At 38.6% G+C, this 19,690-nt stretch overlaps 1 non-coding gene and 1 pseudogene across 1 annotated transcript; both read left to right on the forward strand.

Annotated features, from left to right (window-relative positions):
* The first annotated feature begins 993 nt into the window (after positions 1-993).
* Positions 994-18,278, forward strand: LOC107500574 (annotated as a pseudogene).
* Positions 15,481-15,565, forward strand: LOC118603324. The gene has a single exon (XR_004951196.1). It is a non-coding gene; the product is annotated as a small nucleolar RNA SNORD127 (small nucleolar RNA).
* Positions 18,279-19,690: the final 1,412 nt, after the last annotated feature.

Below are 19,690 nucleotides of genomic sequence, written 5' to 3' on the forward strand. Positions count from 1 at the left end.
GCTATCCAGGACTCTAGAGTGAAGTTGAAAATAAAAATTGAGAAAGCTGAGGAGATACTCTGAGAACCTACGTGGGAAAAAGGGTCATGACTGGCTCAAGTAAGGAAAACAGAAAACTTTCTTCTCCTTTCATCTTCAATTTCTTCTATAGATTTCTGGGTTCCCCATTTCAAATGTCTCTCTGTTCTAAGTGCCATGAAATTGGACTTGGATTCTCTAACTGCAGACCCTAAATGGTCTTTTTCTTTCAGAATTACACAGAGCAAGGATGTTATATGTCTGATGGCTGCTCTCCTGAAATGCTTTCCTCAGAGTTAGCAGAAGTAAAAAGATCTCTTATTTTTGTAGGATTTTAAATGATCTCACAGTCCCCCTGGAGCCTTATCTATAATATATCCCAAGACTTGGGAGACTTCTGGGCATAGGGAACTATTAAATGCTGGGTGTGTAGAAAGTTTAGGAGTGAGAAAATAGTACACAGCGATCAAAATAATCTTTAAAGGAATTGGGACTCCAGCTTGTGGATACCCCCACTCACACCCCGGTCACTCTATCTTTCAGTTCTAGGTGGACATCCTATGAAATTCTTTTATTCTCTACAGATCTCCTGAATTTGGCCTGCTTATCTGTCATTTTTTTCACCCAGCTTCGAACTATTTCCTTACCTGTTAAGGTTGTAGAAGAAATTGTAACAATAATGAAAAAGAGTACCTACTTTGGAGTCAGAAGATTCTGATGAAGAACAAGTCTATTTTTCATTAGCTATAAGTTCTTGATTAGGAAAATGGTTCCCTTTGAACCTTAATATTGTCATTAGTGAGGAATAAAAAATAGAGTAGATGATAGAGGTTCTGTTCCTTCCTCTTGTGACCAAATCAAAGTTGTGACAGAAATAAGGAGCAAACAGCAAGGAAAATCACCTGGGATCTAAATGGACAAGACCTACAACTAGGGAGAGAAATAAGAAATCACCCTACAATAGGAGGAGGTAGGATGGGGCAAGGATGCGAGGCTGGCCCGTCCCAAGTAGCTGAGTGGGACAGAGGATATGGCAGCGACAGGTGGCAGCTGCAGACTCCTCTTAAAGGAGCCGTGTCAGTGAGCGGACTTTCGCAGTGACGGACCTGCTCGCTCTGAGCACCAGTGCAGGGTCAGCAGTTCACGGGGCACCAAGGACTTACAGGAGGACACTGAGTTGTGGGAGTGAGGGCTGGAGTGGAAGCTTGCTCTGCATAGAAGTGTGGGCAGTATCCATTTTTTCTCTGTTGAGTCGTCTCCCACACCGCAGTGTGCGAACCCAGAGCTGACATAGCTGAGACATCATCAAACTGAATAACGAAGTTCGCTTTTCCCACAGGTTTCCCTCAAATTTCATCTCCCTCAATTAGTGGCCCAACCTAAGTCACATCCTGTTGTGTCCTCGGCGAGTGTGATGCTCCTTGCTGAGCAGTTTCAAGAGCCACATTGGTGGCAGCTGACCATGGTTTCTGGCCATGCCTCTTGAGGCAACCATAAGCACAGCATCTGTGGATTGGTTGCTGAATCTTAACAGGTGGCGCCAGAGGGGCACAGCCTGGGGCTAAACTTGTCCTGCAGCCGAACCCCTCTCAGGACTGTGCCATTGGACACCTACTTCACAAAGCCTCACTAATAAGACCAGGAGATTTAAAAGCTTTGCTTAGTGCAGAGAAACAGACACAGAAAGGCAGCCAAAATGAGAAGACAAAGAAGCAGAAACCATATGAGAGAACAGAACAAAGATCCAGAAATAACAGAGTCAAGCAATGTAACAGATGCAGAGTTAAAAACGCTGGTTATAAAGATGGTCAATGAACTTAGGGGAAGTGTAGATGAATTCAGTGAGAACTTTAACAAAGAGATGAAAACATAAAAATGGATACGGAAATTATAAAAGGAAACCAGTCAGAAATGCAGGACACTTTATCTGAGACAAAGAGTACATTAAACGGAATAAACAGTGAATAAAGAAGAGGATCAAATGATCTACATAGAGGATGGGGAAGCCAAGGACGCTCAATCAGAATGGAAAGAGAAAAGAAGCCAAGACTATAACAATAATTTAAAGAACCTATGGGACACTATTAAATGTATAAATATCTATGTCATAGGGGTACTTGAAGGAAAGCAAGACTTTAAAGAGCTTTTGAAGAAATAATGATGGAAAACTTCCCTCACTTGGTAAAGAAAATAGACGTACAACCCCAGGAAACTCAGAGAGTCCCAAGAAAGAGGAACCCAAAGACACATCACAATTAAAATGCCAAAGGTTAAATATAAATAGAGAAATTTAAAAACAGCAAGAGAAAAGCAGTTAATTATCTACAAGGGTACACCCATAAGACTGGCAGCTGATTTCTCAAAAGAAACCATGCAGGACAGAAGGGCTTGGCACAAAATATTTGATGTGATGAAAACCCAGTATCTACAACCAAGAATTCTTTATCCAGCAAAGCTATCATTTAGAGTTGAAGGGCAGATAAAGAGCTTCCCAGACAAAAAGAAGCTAAGGGAATTTATCACCACCAAGCCAGTGTTACAGGAAATGTTGGAGGAACTTCTTCAAGAAGAAAAAGCATGCATCGAAAAGAGGCATAAAGAATAATAATAACTACATTCCTATCAACAAATACCTCAAATGGAAAAGCTCCAACCAAAAGATAGAATGGCTGAATGGATAAGAAAACAAGACCCCTACATATGCTGCCTACAAGAGACTTACTTTAGATTAAAAGACACACGTACACTAAAAGGAAGGAGATGGAAAAAGATATTGCCTTGATGGACCTAGAAGGCACTGAGCTGAATGAAATAGGTCAGCTTAAGACAAATACTGCATGATTTCATGTACATGTGTATTCTAAAGGACAAAATAAATAAAAACAACAAAAGTAGAATTAAACTCATAGATACAGAGAATATTTTGAGGGCTACTAGATGGGAGGGGATTTGTTGGTGTCAGCAAAAAAAAAGACAAAGGGATTAAGTGGTACAAATGGATAGTTGCAGAATAGACATGGAGATGGAGATGTAGAGGGGAAGATGGTTAATAATGTAATAAATATGTAAGGGGAGAGTGAGGTACTAGATTCAGTGGGGTGATCGCTTTGCGAGTTATGCGAGTCTCTGATTACTAAGCTATAAACTGAAACTGGGATATTATTGTATATAGACTATAATTGAAAAAAACTCATTAAATTGTACAATGTAAATATAAGCAACTCATTGTCTATTATATTTCAATAAAGCCAAAAACTTTTTAAAAAATATTGTCATTTATAAAATGGAGTTATAATAGTATTTCATAGAGTGATCATGCAGATTAAATGAGATAATGCTTATACATTTCCTGAAACATACTGCATGCGCCTATGATTTTTTGAAATTAAGTTCCTAGGCTAGAACAAAAATAGAGCCTTTCCTCAAGTCTCAACCATCATAATGTTAATAATTTTAGAAGATTAGCTGAAGTGACTCCATTTTATTTATTCCTTATCCTAACTCTTTCCTCGGTGATGACAGCCATGAAAAATATTTGGCATGGGTTTCTCATAAGAACTCAGTACATAGCAGGTAAATATTTTTGTTTGGTCCATCTTATCTATTATCCAGTCATCTATGGTAATTTTATTTTTCATTATTATTATTATTATTATTATTATTTAATCAATTAATTTATTTTTTATGGTGATATTGGTTAATGAAATCCAATAAGTTTCAGCTGTAAACTTTAACAGTAAGGCATATATATATTTACACTGTGTGTTCACCTCTCATAGTTAGATTTCTTTCTGTCACCACATATTTGACCCCTTTTGCCCTGACTACCTCCTCCCTTCCCCCACTCCCTACCTTCTGGTAACCACTATATGATTTGTTTCTGTTGGGATCAATTTTTCATGTGATCAATCCAAACATAAAATTTGAAAGTTACCAGTGATCGTGTGAAAATGATTGCTATTATTTGTAATTGCTATTACCAGTAGGTCGAGTAAAAAAAAAAAATGCTTATAAGACGTGTACATTTCTGACATTTGTTAGTTTTGAAATTTCTCTTACAATATTGCTAGTGGATAGCAATCACAAAGCATGAGAGTATACATAACTATCATTTAAATGCATTTATTCATTAACCAATAATTTAATGCATTTGAGTATTTATTTACATAAAGGTTTATAAGTTTAAGAACACATAAAGGGCTCAAGTATGATAAGAACAATAGGAAATCTTAGATAAATTGTTATAGAAATATCAGGGAAGAAACAATAAACAGAACATAAGACCTTAATGAAACTCCATGATGACAAAGAGAGGAGGAGAACAGCATCATATTAGAGGATAAGCAAAACAACTTACTGAAAGCCTGTTCCAAACCAGTGCTAAGTATTCTCTGTGGTAACACAAACAGCTCTTATTTCAGGAAGGGAAATGATTCTCGGAAGAACAAGATAAAAATAAGCAGCATTCTATGATTAACATACACTGGCATGATTTAGGGTATATGTGTGACATTGGTGGGTGCTGAAATGAGTTGAATACAGTTCTCGTAATGCACAGATATTTTTCCGTTTTATGCAAATACACTTTTCATATTCCAAAAAGATAGTTTCCTTAAAAGTTTACTTTTTTTATTGATCATAACCAAGTATTAGGTAGGATACAGGTTGTGTGGCACAAAGCCTAAGTAACTGTTACAAATCATATTCAAATTCATTACGTAAAAGTCTATGCTAATACAGCAGTTCTACTCCGTGAAAGCCTCAGGGACTTAGGATCCTTCTATATTGCTGCTTCTCCATTCTTTGTGGTTGTCACTGTAGTCCTCATGGTCCAAAATGGCTGAGAACATATCCATATTCCTACCAGTAAGTAGGAGGTGGGGAAAGTGGAGGGGAGGCCATACTCTTTTCTTTGGGAGAGTATGATGTGGTGTTGCAAACATGATTCCTTGTATCCTATGCACCAGAATTTAGGATAAGGTCACACCTAGCTTTAAGGGAGGCTGAGAAATGTCTTTATTCTGAAAGACCACAAGGTTGGCTAAACTTGGGCTGAACTAGAGAATCAATATTGGAGAATACTTAGCAACACTAAGTCGCAAGGACAGATTTTTGGGTGGAGATACCTAACTTAAAATAGCCTCTATTTATTCTCCTTTACACTATGTGTTTTGTTTGCTTCAAGCACTTTCACTACTGGATATTTTCTTGTTTATTTATTTGCTTTTTTATTTATTAAATATTTCTTCCCCTTGCAATGTAAGTTCCAGGTGAGTAAATCTTTTGGTGTCTTATTGCCATGATGCAATGTCTAGAACAATGCCGTACATATAGCTGGAGCCCAATAAGTGGATGCTGACTAAAAGAATGAACTATGTGTTTCTCTTTCAAAAGTTCGATAGTTGGGTTAATTTAGTTTATATGAAAAAAAAGTGAAATTATTCATTGTATATAAATGAAATATGAATAAACAGATAAAATGCATTCTTATTTTTTATAGCTATAAAGTTTTGTTTAATTGTATATATTGTGCCAGGTTCAGGACTTTTTATATACTTGCCCTTCCAATAACCAGGATCATGCAAGTTTCCTGATTCAATTCTTTCCAACCAAGCCTGCCATGTCTGGTCTGTGACAGACTTCTAGTTCTAACCTCTTTAGTCCATGTGGATCAAATAATGAACTCTGCCCACTTTTCCAACTTCTCTGTTTTCCAGATACTTCAGCTAACAGAAAAAAGTTGCAACCACAAAACAATACCAGACCTGATTTCTACCAAGATAAAAGAATTATTCCCTCTCACAATTATTTTGATATATGTAAAAAACATGATCTTAGAGCCTAATACTGATAAAATAGAATTTGAGCTTAAATTGTGCTTTACCGTATATGAATATGTGGTGTATCTGTAGTGGGCGTAATAATTATATATATATATCTCCACATCTATTAATAGCCGTTCGAGTTTAAAAAATAACTCAGGGAAGTAATCATCATATCTATTTTAGAGATAAGAGAACAGACTCAAAGAGAATAAATGTGCCACAATAAATACATTGCAGAGACCAAAATCAAGCCGAGTCTTCAATACATATATTCTTTCCCCTATACGGATTCTCAACAGCCATACGACTCTTTCTTTAAGCCTCAGATTTGATAGGTCATTTTTAAATAGAAAAGACATAGGGAACTCCATCATTACTAGTGTTCCTTGGCCAGGAAATGAACACAGATATCTGTAACTAACATTTTACCCTTCAAAATTTAACTTAAGATCCTGAAGAAAAACCCATAAATGACCCATGATGGGAAGACTTGGGCCCTGTGCACATTGCCCTGGCTCCTAATTCCCCCTCTCCCTCCTCCCATGATATAGGGAGGATACAATCTTGGGACAAATGACTCAGCTTAGAGTTGAGAAGTCACTAATATGAAGCCCATAAAGTTCAGGGCCTAGCCCACAGTATTATTAGCAGGGCCTAATACACAGTAAGCCCTTGGTAATTAAGTCTATTACAGAAATATGTAGTTTTTGATATCATTGTTGATGTTACTATTACACACACACACACACACACACACACACACAAACCACTTTTCCTTTGATTCAGAGAAAAGCAAATATTAGAGTATTTATTTAGGAATTTCTCGTCGATCCCTTACTCATGATGTTGCCACCTTATAACTGGTCCCTAAAAGGGGGCGGGTCCACCTGGTAATTTTGACTGCAGTTGTTTTCTCCTGGCAGTGACTCAGAGGCTCCGGACTGCAGGAGGAGGTAGGTGACCAAGGTGCCCGCGCGCTGGGCCTGGATCTCACCCTTTATCCCTGAAGACTAAGACCCGCACATTCTAATTCCCTTTCTCCGTCTCTAAATCTGTTGGGGCTTTTTTTTTTTTTTTTTTAACTGCAAAGCAAAAAGGTGGCGAATTTAGTCGTGGCTCATGATCCCCGGAGTTTCAGCAGGTTTGGCAGTTTAGGGGAATTTTGTGTGGGGTGGAAGGAGGATTTAGCCATCTCCTAATAATTTCAAAGCTCCTCTTCCTACTTCCCTTCTCTTTTACCTTCCTTCTCCCCCATCCCATCTCTCTCTCTCAGTCTCTCTCTCTCTCCCTCCCTCTCTCTCTCTCTCTGTCTCTCTCTCTCTCTCTCAATCTCTCTCTATCTCTCTCTCTCTCTCTCTCTCTCTCTCTCTCTCTCTCTTTCTCCCTCTCTCGCCCCTTCACCATCCCTCTCCCTTTTCTCCCTCCCTGCTCCCTCCCTTCCTCTTGCATATGGACAATTGGTATTTCCTCAGTTTTATGTAATTTTATGCTGTGGAAATGGAACTCAAAGCCTCACTTCTACCCCCAACCCAAATCGGGTTGCACCCCTTAATACCTTCTATACAGAACTTCAACAGACTGACTCCGATCCCTTCTGTTAATACTTGGACACTAAAAATCTAGGAAAAAAATTAAAGATTAAATCACTATCCGTTTCTATCCAAGGCTCACTCCTTGCCCACGTGTCTGGATCCCGGGTTCTCCACTTCTCCCCTGCAACAGGCTGCGGGGTGTGGACGCTGCTCCATCCCTCGCTGGCAGGTCCCTCTCTCTCCCTGCAGGGGAGGGAACTGAACAAGCCCAGACTCCTGAGACCTGTGAGTCCAGACACATGCAGACCCGAAACACCCGCCCTCTGTTCTCCCAACTGCCTCAGATTCAAGGCCTTGATCTTGGTCAGCCCTAGTGGCCAGTCTGCCTACCCTTTGTTGCTAGGTGCATTTCTGAAATCTTGAGGGAGGGAGAATTTACACTGACACTGCATAATTTGTACTGGGGAGGGTCAAGAGGGTGCAGAAGAGCAAATTTCCCTCAATGAGGAATTTGTTCTGGATTAGAATCTGGAAAGAAGCCTGTTTCTTTTGTAGGAGACGCTCACCCTGTGTATCTGTCTCTTTACCTGGAAGCCAGCATTGGTGACTACTGTGAAGCTTACAGATTTGGTTGCTTGACACAGTTTCTTCAGTTGTTGTAGCCTTGTGTCCCTTGTCCTTCTGCTTTAAGCTCCCTGCTGCTCTTCCTGGCTCCAACCTGTTTTACCAGAGAACTTACTCCATCTAGTGTCTGCGTGGAAACCCTTTTACTGAGCAGCTGCTCCTCTCCCCACAGCCATGATTGCCCTTTGTGTTTCTACTCGATGTGAGCTATTTTGCCATTTCCTCAAAAGAAAAACAGCCACAGAACAAAAAGCCTGATTTATTGGTGCCAATTTGTGTGTGTGTGTTGGGGGATGGTGTGTAAGAAACACCTTGCTATCAGATAGGTGAGCAAACGTGGCCATTGCTCTGGGTTCGAGTGGCCTGTGATGTTTTACATCGCGATTGGGATGAGCACAGAGGGCCTATATAAATAGTCATGCCAAAGCCTCAGAATTCTTGAGGAGGTAGCTGTTCTGAGAAGGAAAATGCTTTTCTCAAGGACCTGCATGTTTTTCCTGCAGATTCGTCAGTAATGGTTAGAGTTCCCAGTAGCTCCTTTGCCTCTGGAACTCTGGATGAGCACGTTAGTTTTATTTTACTTCAGCATTCTCTGTGTGCCACGGAATTCCATCTTAGCTCCTTAGAGTGTGATTTCCGTCAAAATCCTCCTTATTGGTGCTGGAGATTGCAGCTCAGGTCACCCTTTGACAGAACAGGGAGAGGCAAGCTCATAGATGACTCAGTTTGGAATGGATGGAGGGTAGCCTCTGTCGGGAGCCATTACAAGGCACTGAAAGTGTCACATATTTTGGGAGCCATAAAGCAGCTTCTGAGACTGTGTTATCAATGGTTCAAGGAAGCAAATGGTTGATTTAATTATCACTGACCCTGGAGGGGAGGTTTGCCTCCTGAAGAAATCCTTTTAAGACAAGGGGATGTTTTACAACCCAGATAACAAGGATGTTAAATGATCTTGTGTGAATGTTAACATTCGAATGATATACCTTGTGCTTTGCTATTGTATCCAAAAACTTACTTAAAGGCTGAGCTAAATAAAGATGGGGCTGCAGCAGTGAGACTGTATGCCCTCCTGAAGCGCTTTCCTGTCTTCTCTTTTTTTCCTTAGGCTTCACCCCCCTCTTTTAGGTGCTGTTCGACTTTAGCCGGCTGGCTCCAGCAAGCCTCCAGTGGTATTGTTGTGGTGCGCTCAAATCTAAGACCCACGGAGCCAGTTGAGGTTAATTATGAGCCTTTATTAGCCAGCCGGCGACTGACTCTACCACACCACACTGGGTTAGAGGAGATCAGCCCCGGGTCTTTGTTTGAGGCAGTTTTATAAAGCCTTGGACTACTTCTTAGAACAAAGAGGGTAAAGAAACTACAGGCAACAGATGTTAGCCATTAATGTCTTTTGCAAAGATAAATGTATCTGGGGAACTACTAAATCACACCTAGCCTGATAGGCAGTCTTGTTATCTTTATCCTGGAATGTTGCACCTCTTTCTCAGGCTTTGGTGCCTAGAGGAGTCATCTCCTTGTTTCTGATTTCCTGGGAAGTCTTTACCCTTAACATTTTCAAGAGAGGCAGCTCATGAAGCCTAAAACTACCTCAAACAAGTAAGCAGGTTACAGGAGTAGAAATTGACCATTAACACAACACAAATACGTTGTCTCGTACCACACTCTGGTTAATAGGTGGGCTGATTACAGAAGCAAACACTGGCCATCTTTATATTCTATACAATACATTTTCTAAAACCACACCGAAGCAAGTAGGACAACTTCTGGTATCTAAAGATATTTTTTCCCTGTAGCTGACTTAGCTAGTCGACTCACTTTGAAAATCTTCTACCCTTAACAGTATTAGGCCAATGACTAGGACTGGGCTCATCCACTGATTACCTGGATAACAGAATAATGATGTAAATCATAATCTAGGTACATACATGCATGTATCCCTTTGTTGCCATACCACATGAAATGGTTGTCTAAGATAATGAAATTTGGAAGATATGTTTAGGATGGCCTGAAAACAAATAGTGGTTTCAATCATGAGTAACAGAGGAAATGTCACAAGATAAGTGATCTAATTTGCAGGGGTCCATTTTGGATCAGGCAACCTGTTATGTGCAGGTCTCTGAAGAGTGTGATCCAAAGTAACAGCCAAGCTTTATTTAACAATGGTGACATCAATATCAAGAACAATACTAATATCTGTCATCATTGAGTAAATGCTTTCCATCGGCCAGGCACCATTCCAGGGATATATATATATATGCATATATATATATATATATATATATATATATATATACACACACACACACACACACACTTATTGACTATACCTAAACAGTGGTATATTAAATAAATTTTGAAGAGGTGGTGCTTGTGTTTAGACTAGCCTTAGGATGTTTCAGAAATTTCTTGTTTAGTAGGTACTTAGTGATTCAAATAGCTTCCCCACCTAGGTCTGGTATTTAGAAGGAACCTAACCTTGTCTCATTCCTTTCAGCTTCTTTTTCTTTCCTAGCCTTATTCTCTGGGAGAGAAAAAAAAATGCACACACACACACACACACACACACACACACACACACAAATATACCAGAGAGAAGCACATAAAGTACTGGTATTTGAAAAGCTAATGCCAAACATGTCCCTCTATTTATGTGTCTTTTCCACAGTAGCCATGATGCACCCTATGGTCTACTAACCCACCAAGAGGAGCCAGGTAAGCTTGATTTGTGAGTCTCACTTGCCATTGTATCTTTGGCACTTAGCACAATGCCTGGCCTGCAGGAGACATTCTACTAGTTAATCTCGAACACTCTATATGCAGTGCCACTGAAGAGCATCTCTGTGACCTTGTCCATTTGTGAATTTGTAACTGGTGGATCTGCTACCTTAAACTATGAAAATGAGGAGAAAGCTCCTTTGGAGGCCTTCTTTATATTCCCCGTGGATGAAGACTCAGCTGTCTATAGCTTTGAGGCTATGGTAGATGGGAAGAACATTATGGCAGAATTATAGATCAAGATGAAGTTACTAGGGACGAGTACTTTATCTCCTCCATTTTTTTCCCCTTTAGGATCTCTAGCAAATGCAACTTTACAAAAATAGGCTGATGCTGAATCCTTTTTCCTCTACTCCTGTCTAGCCGCTATTTTCCTAAAAGCATTTGGGGGTCAAAATCAATCAGAGATATTCAAAGTATAGCTGTGAACTTGGGAAGAACAGTCACAGTCCCTCCTTACCGGTCTTTGTTTTCTGTGCCACTTGTTTCTTCATCAACCATGTCACCTTTGATATCACCTTTCTTCACTTCTTCTCCCTAGGCCCACACCAACTACGAGAACACCATCAGCCAGGGCCAACAAGCCTTCCTGTGGGAGGAGTATAAATGCTCCAGGGACATCTACTGTAATGCGGGGAACCTCCACCCTGGCTCAAAGGCAACATTCGCCCTGAAGTATGTGTAAGAACTGGCCCTGGAAGCAGATGGGGCCTTGTACTATGTGCTCCCAGCCATCCCGAATCCTCGGTACCAGCTCTCTGGTGAGTATCTGCTCTCTTTGAGTACTGATAGTGGGGCACACAATTGAGGGGTATGGAAAGAGAAAATACAACTCAGGAAACTTTTTGTTGGGTGGCCTGAGGACGATTGACTCTTATTGTCCCTTTGGAGAACCTGCCCTACACACTAAGCATGGTTGCCACCATCAGTTCCCAGCATGGCATTTAGAGGATCCAGTGCAACTGTCCCTTGAGTCCCATTGAGTACCTTGGGGGTGATAAAACTTCTGCTCAGGTAATTAATGAAAGAACCTTGTTGTGGCCAGCATCCTTATTCTTGGATCCTGATCTCGTTCTTCACTCAGTCTTCCCTAAATGTTCCTTTTTCTTGTTAACCCATAGGAAGTCACACTCTGCTCCTTTTTTATCCCCATGCAATCTCCAGAGCCTCCTCTCCATTCTCACCTCTGCCCCCGATTATTATGCTCACTCGTGGAAGAAGCTGTAGTCCTCAGCTCTGACCTCAGCCCTAGACAACAAGCAGCAATAGTGTGAACATGGCTTCTTTGTCTGTCTCTAACTCATATTTCTTTGGTCGATGGACACAAATTTGATAGCAATGTGGAACTCCTGATTTACTACAGTGAGGTGCAAACTCCCAGTGTGGCTGTGGAGATGGGACGACCTATAATGAACACAGGTATTTTCTTTCTCCCTTTCTACTTACCTCCTAAGGAGTAACTCCTATCTTGGAATTACCTTCAAGTTGTCCTCACTTTTCTTTCCTTCTATCCAGTAGTGAGTAAAAAACGGAAATAGCTTACTTACATCATGGCATGCAAAAATGGTTTGGGTCAAGGAATATCATGTAACTATATCATAAGCAAGTTTAAGTGAATCAGTAGATAACTGGACAAAGGACATGAACAAATAATTCGTAAGATGAAGCACAGCTAGTTTACAAACATGACAAATCAGTCTCTGCAAGAGCAAATAAAAATAAAATAAAAATAATGACATGACATTTTCACTCTTCAAATTATCAAAGTTTTCTAAATCTGATGTCTCGTGCTTTAAAAGGTGAAATGAATTTGGCACTCTCAGATTGCTTGAAGCAAAATAATTTGGTATACTTTTGAGAAGAAATGTGGCCATGCGTGTCCAAACAAATGTTCATTTTGGTAATTCCAATTTTGAGACTCTTACCTAAGGAAATAAATGTAAATATAGGTAAAATTATGCACTGATGTTCTGCCATGTTAGCAATATCAAATAGTAATAAGCAATCAAAATGTCTTACAGTAGTTAAATTAACTATGCTAGGTATGCTAGATGAGTTATCATATAGCTACTAGAATAATGTATATTGACAGATTAAAATAAATGGAAAAAAAGCTAGTTCTGTTTTGAGAGTTCTCTTTCTTAAAAAAATAATGGTTGCTGAATTTTATCAAATGCATTTTATGTATCTGTTGAGGTGAGTGTGTGATTTTATCCTTTATTCTTTTAATGTGTGAGTTATTATAACTTGTTAATGTTAGACCAACCTAGCATTTATGAAATAAACCCAAATAAATTGTGATTGCTTAATCTTTAAATTTTTTCCATATATTTTTTGATTCAGTTGGCTAATAATTGTTTACGATTTTAAAATCTATTTCTATGAAAAATAATGAAATGTATTTTTTCCTTATAATATTCTTGTTGGGTTTTGATATCAGTTTTATACTGACATCATCAAATGAGCTGAGAAGAGTTGCCTGTTTTTCTATCATCTGAAATATTTTCTTTCAATAGCGTTTGCACTAAGTTGCCAGGAGACTTTTCTGTGGGAAGGTTTTGAAAGGTCTTTAATTGAAATGAAACATTATATTTTTATATATTCTTGATTTTAATTGAAGTTCATATATTTTATTTACATTTTTCAATTTTTTTTGACATAACAGTGTCTCTGATGTTGCCATACAATGTTATTAAGTTTTATGAAATCAGTCATAGTATTCCCTTTTCTTTCTTGATGTTGGTTATTTGTGCCTTCTCTATTTTTTCCTTGCCTTAAATGTTTGTCAGTTTCAATAATCTTTTCAAAACGCCAGCACTTTTGAGTATATGGATCCTCTCTATTGTATGATTATTTTCTTTATTAATCATGTTTGCTACTATTTTATTTATTTTATTTTCTTATAATTTTTTGGGGTTTATGGGCTGTTATTTTTCTACCATCTGGAGATGGAGGCTCAGGTAGTTGATTTTTAGACTTTCTTTTCTTTTCTAATGTACATGTATATATATATTTAAATTACAAATTGAAGTATATCTTTAGCTGAAACTGAAATTCATATATATCATTTTCCATTGGTATCCATGAGAATGGTATCTAATTATCACTATAAATTTTTTAAAGCCTGTGATACCACAATATCATGGAGGTTTTACTTCATTGAAACTCATAAAATTAGGAGCCATGGCTATTTGAACACATCATTCATTTAAAAGAAATGTTTATTGTCACAAATGGCAATATTTCATTTCTTCTTATGACTAATATTCCATTTCATATATGTACTACAGCTTCTTTATCCAATCATCTATTATAGGACACTTAAGTTGTTTTCATGTCCTGGCCACCATGAATAATGCTGATGAACATTGTGTGCAAATATCTTTTTGAATATGTGCTTTCAAGTCTTTGGGGTAAATACCCAGTAGAGGGATTGCTAGATCACATGGTAGATCAATTCTTAGTTTTTTGAAGAACCTCCATACTGTTTTCCATAGTGGCTGTACCAATTTGCAGTCCCACCAGCAATGCCTCAGGGTTCCTTTTTTCGTAGCATCCTCTCCAACACTTGTTATTACTTGTCCTGTTGATAACAGGTATTCTAACAGGTGTGAGTTGGTATCTCATTGTGGTTTTAATTTGCATTTCCCTAATAGCTAGTGATGATGAACATCTTTTCATGTTTGTTGGCCATTTGTATGTCCTCTAGGGAGAAGTGTCTGTTCAGTTCCTCTGTATGGATGGACCTCGATATAATCATGCTAAGCAAAATAAGCCAGAAGGAAAAAGTTGAAAACCACATGATATCACTTACATGTGGAATGTAAACTTAAAAGCAACAAACAAACAGAGACTTATGGACATAAACAATAGACTGGTGGTTGCCAGAGGGTAAGGAGGAGGGGGAGAAGGGAGATAGATGGGGTAAAAGGGGTCAAATGTGTGGTGACATTAAAGAATTAAAAATAAATTAATTTAAAAAAGAAACCACAAAAAATAAAAAGAAAGGAAATGTTTATGAAAGTTCCTTTTTTCCTTTGTTCTTTCACATCTAGGACTTCTGGCTGGTATCAAACTTTTCTGTCCTAGAGAACTAGAATATATCCACTGCAAGGAGATTTAAAGTGATATAAGGGTTGAGGGTGGGATGCAAGGACAATTAAAACAGAAAATGCACATAAACACTGCCTAAATCTGAAACTGATTTATTTTATTGATTACTAGATGGTTAACAACCTGGTGGTATTAAGACATGGGTGCTGATTGCTGAGTCTGTCTCAGGCATAAGCCAAGAAAGCTTGATTTTAGATATAAGGGGCTTGAGGATTAGGATCCGGTGGAGAAATTTCCAGGGCAGGTTTCTGTGGCTGGAGGGGAATGTATAATGTTAATTCTAGAGGCAGGCTTCAAGGTGGACCCAGATCTTTGGTTGGGAAACGGGGTGGAAGATGGTACCATTTATTTAATAGAGTAACAAAAGAACAAAGGCAAGTTTAGGGAATAAGATGTGGAATTATTTTTGAGCATTTTGAACTTAAGATCCCTATAAACTATCCGCACGAAGATGTCCAGTAAAAGGGAAATAGATGGGTCCGAGGTTCAGAAGAGAGATCAGGGATGAAGATCTACATTTGGCAATAACTGAAGTCATGAGAATGGATGAAGTTGTTCAGAGGGCAAGTAAAGTAAGATGAAAAGGGCAATGACAACTATGATGAAAGGTTTTGTCTGTGTGTAACATATGTAATTACTAAATGAAGACAACAGTCCTTCTAAACTGATGTTGCATTCTTTAAAAAGTTAAAAAAAAAAAAAAGGCAATGAGATTGAAACACTGAAAAGTATCCAGTATCTGGGGATGGATTCCCCAAGCCATAATAAAACGAACGAAGTAGGAAATAAAAAGATGTGAGTGCATATTCAAAAGAAAAGGAACTATGACATAACAAAGGGAGTTATCAAAGTATCAGATACTCCAGAGAAGTCAAAGTAGAAGTGAAAAGGATCTATTGGGTATATATATACATATAAAATATATATTGTATATATTTATATATTTTTATATACTTTTATATACTTATATTTATATATATATATAATTTGCTAATCTAATCAAGAACAATTCCACTGGCTTAGATTAAGAAATAGTCTGTATTATACATTGTTAAAGAGCAAATGAGAGGTGAGAAATGAGGGGAAGCTTGTATAGACACTTTTTATAAATGTTGTAAAGGGGAAGGAATAGAGTACTATCTATAGAAGAAATTGTAGAGTTGAGGTGGTTTTCTGTGTGTTATATCTCTTTAAATTTTCAGAATGAGAGAGATTTAAAGGTGTTATAATACCAATAGGATAGTGCCAGTAGAGAAGGTTGGCAATTTTGGGGGAAGTACTAAGATTAGCTAATTGAGAAGGGAGTTTGAGGAAGTGAGAGAGGATGAGATCTAAAACAGCAGTGGTGGGGTTAGCTTTCAATAGGACAAGTATTAGGACATTCTTCCCCTATTGCCAGAAAGTGGAGAGAAGGTGATGGGATTAGATTTTAGTTCACAGGCTGAGAGGCATCTTTTTAGTTTCTGTTTGATAGTTTTTCTATAGTTTTAGTGAAAGACTGCAATATTAACTAATGAGACTAGAGTGGTAGAACAGAGAATTTGAGGAAAGGGTTTGAAATAACCCTGTGGAAAATAGAATTGTGAAATACTCGGGGAGAAATAGAGCATTTGTCAAGGAGTGTTGAGTTTTTAGTTTTGATACCTTGACTTCTTTAGTGGCACCAAATTATTAAAGAGAATCAGTTTACATGATTAATTTCAACACCTCTCAGCAACTTTGCTGTAAGAATGAAGAGAGTGGAGTGTTGTCTTAACTTCAAGGTTGGGTTTTACCAAACAGGTGTGATGAAAAGGAAATTAGGGACTTGGAGTCGAAGATATTGATGAGAGTCGTAAAGTGATGGACCAGAGACTTAAGCTAAATGGAAAGAGAGTAAAGATAGGAGGAAGTTTTTATATAGGAAAAAACAGAGGAGACAAAGATTTAGAAGTCCAGATGAGGTCAAAGTCCAGGTAAAATAAGAATCTCTGTGTTAGAAAGTGGGAAAAAGTGGATACTGTATTTTTTAAGTAGATTTTTTCAATTTATTTGTTTTACAGGTAGAATAATTCTGCTTGATATCAACATCCAGGCTCTGAGGGAGTAGCTGAAGTAGAATGGAGGCTAGAGCCATTTAATTTAAGGGAGGCAAAAAGCTTTGCATTAGGGTGTTGAATAGCTTATCTACCTGGGTGCTTAATATCTCAAGATGATGGCAGGCCTTGTAATGAAGTGGAAGTTTCGATCTAGTTATTGATACTTCAGTGAATGATGGAAAGTGGCAAAGAGGTTGGAGGTCGACCACGGTTAGGATATGAGAAGGTAATCCTGGCGCGGTTAGAGGAGTAATGACAGGGAAGTGGCAATTTGGACTGAAGCTGTTGCCAACCCTATCTCTCAAATTTGGGTACTTGGGTTATGGTACCTTGAGCAACCACCATTTGAAAGTGGAGAGAAAAAGTTTTTTTTTTTAGAAAGATAGTTAATTTTAAGTTAACATAGATAGTTGGAAGAATCTTCCTATAATGAAACTAAAGGTTCAGGAAAGATCACTATCATGTATCAGGAGGACACAGTGGAAAGGGCTCAGAGGGTGCGGTTGTGTGCAGGAGTCGCACTCATGGAAGAAAAGAAAATACACAATAAAGATGGTGACCAAGACTGACATGTATAGGAGTGTGTATGTCTTTAAGTATCAGAGCTGTTTGCCTACGGCAGAGAGCAGAGGGTACCTCAGTGTCAATGTCTGTACTGATGTTTTTCATATCATACAAAGGCCTCATCCTCCTACCGTCTTGCACCTCGGCTCATGAGGAACACGTTCTACCCAAGCATGCCATACCAGCAGAATGGTTACAATCCCCATAGATCCACAATTAGCCAGTACCTGTTCTCTCTAGGTAAGCATCTTTCCAGGGACTTTTTCTCATCAATATTTGTCTGTCACACATGTAGGACTAGACAAACACCAAGCTTTTGGTGATAGACCAAAGAAGAAATGCATGTCTCCAGAGATGGAAAGGGCTTATTCTTCCACCAACAGGACCAACTTGAAAACTCACCGTACAGGTGAGATGAGCCTCAGTTCTCTTCTCTGATCTATGGGGATTGAAGAACTAATCTTCAGTGCTCTGCCCTCTTGTTGCTTTCTCTACCCAGAGGTAATCTGTTTGAAAAGTGTCAGGCAGAGGGTGAAATTTGTCTAGTTCTCATATTTGGCAGGGTCAGCCCAGCTTTGGTAGTCTACAGATAGGACCCTGAAACCCACCAGAGGTGAGTCTGTGGTGAGCCCTAGTTAAACTAACTCTGTAACACACGCACCTTGTCTGCAGGCTGTGGCCCTCCTCCTGCAGAATTCAGCTTCTACCGTGTTTGGGCTTCTGCTGCATTGGTCATTCTTCTATAAGTTGGATTTGAAGACAGACCTTCCTCATGCTGTCTGATGACTTTCTCTCTGTCACCAAAGGGTGCCTTGTGTTCCAAGCAGCTGATCTTCTCATGTACATGACAAATTGAGTCAAAGTACATTTTACCACTAAGGGGTGGGTGCCTTTTCTACTAAAATAGGCTTGAAGGTAACTCTTTCTAGCCTCACAAATTTTTGTAGCAAGAGTTTATAGTGTACAATTATTTGATTGTTTAAACATTTTCTTTGCCACTTACTGTCTAATTACTTATTCTCCTTAGGCTGCTAATTAAAGAGAGGGCTTTGAGGTCTAAGGTGAATTTAGATCTCTGGACTCCCAATTACTGTGGTGTTTTAAGTGAACCAGCTCACTTCTCAGAGCCTTAAGTTTCCTCACTTACACAACTATTCATCTTCTAGGGTTGTCATGAGAAACTTCTTAATGTAATTCACAGAGTATGTTCTCAGTTTGTGTTGGTTTCCAATGCTGTCCTAATACTCAGTAACTTGGAATATCCCCACTCTGGCTTTCTCTCTTATGGAACCTCTTACTAAAGCAGAAAATTTACACAGCAAAGTTTGGCTGCTGGTTTTTGTGAATTTATTGGCAACTACTATTTGTAGGGAACACATGATGGGCCTTCTAGATACTTTACATCCTTTCTCATGCATCAGGCATAGTTGTCTCCAATTTATAGAGAAAGCTGAGATCTCCATTGGTTCAATATAGGTACATTTTAAGTGTTAGTAGAGCTGAGATTCAAACTCAGACTCTTGAGATACAGAGCCTTAGATTTTTTTCCCCATAGAGTTGAACTGTTGTTCTACTTAGTATTTCTTGCCTACTAATTTCTAAATTGCTCTAAGTATGTCATTCCTTATGCTAGATATCCAGACGTGAGATACTTTCTGTCAAAACTATATGGTCTTTAAGCTATTTTTATACCATCAAGATTAGACACGAGACTGACTACTCTTTAAGATAGACTGCTGACTGCTTCCTTTATATCTGCTTTCTTTTGAAATTTTGATAATTAAAATTTAAGTTCTGTTTGTCCAAAAATTTTTAACATACTTAAAGTTTTAAGGGTCACTTAAACGAGACTGGATAAGATTTTATTTTATTTTATTTTATTATTATTATTATTATTTTTGGATAAGACTTTAAACACCACTATCATGTGAGTTCTCTACTACCATACCTTTATCTTGTTGAATTTTTAAGTGCAACTCCCCTGGTACCAGTACATCACTTGGGTGGCTTACACTGTCACAGAGAAAAAGCATGTCTCCCAGAGAAAGGACCAAAATGGGGCTCTTGGTAGGATCTGCTTAGCTCTGCACTCTGGCTGCAGCCTCTCTCTGGATTCAGACCTCTCTCATCAGGGATGCTCAGAGGCTGGTAGCTCCTT

Source organism: Rousettus aegyptiacus, unplaced genomic scaffold, assembly GCF_014176215.1.
Source record: "Rousettus aegyptiacus isolate mRouAeg1 unplaced genomic scaffold, mRouAeg1.p scaffold_m13_p_5, whole genome shotgun sequence".
In the NCBI taxonomy this organism is placed as follows: Eukaryota; Metazoa; Chordata; class Mammalia; order Chiroptera; family Pteropodidae; genus Rousettus; species Rousettus aegyptiacus.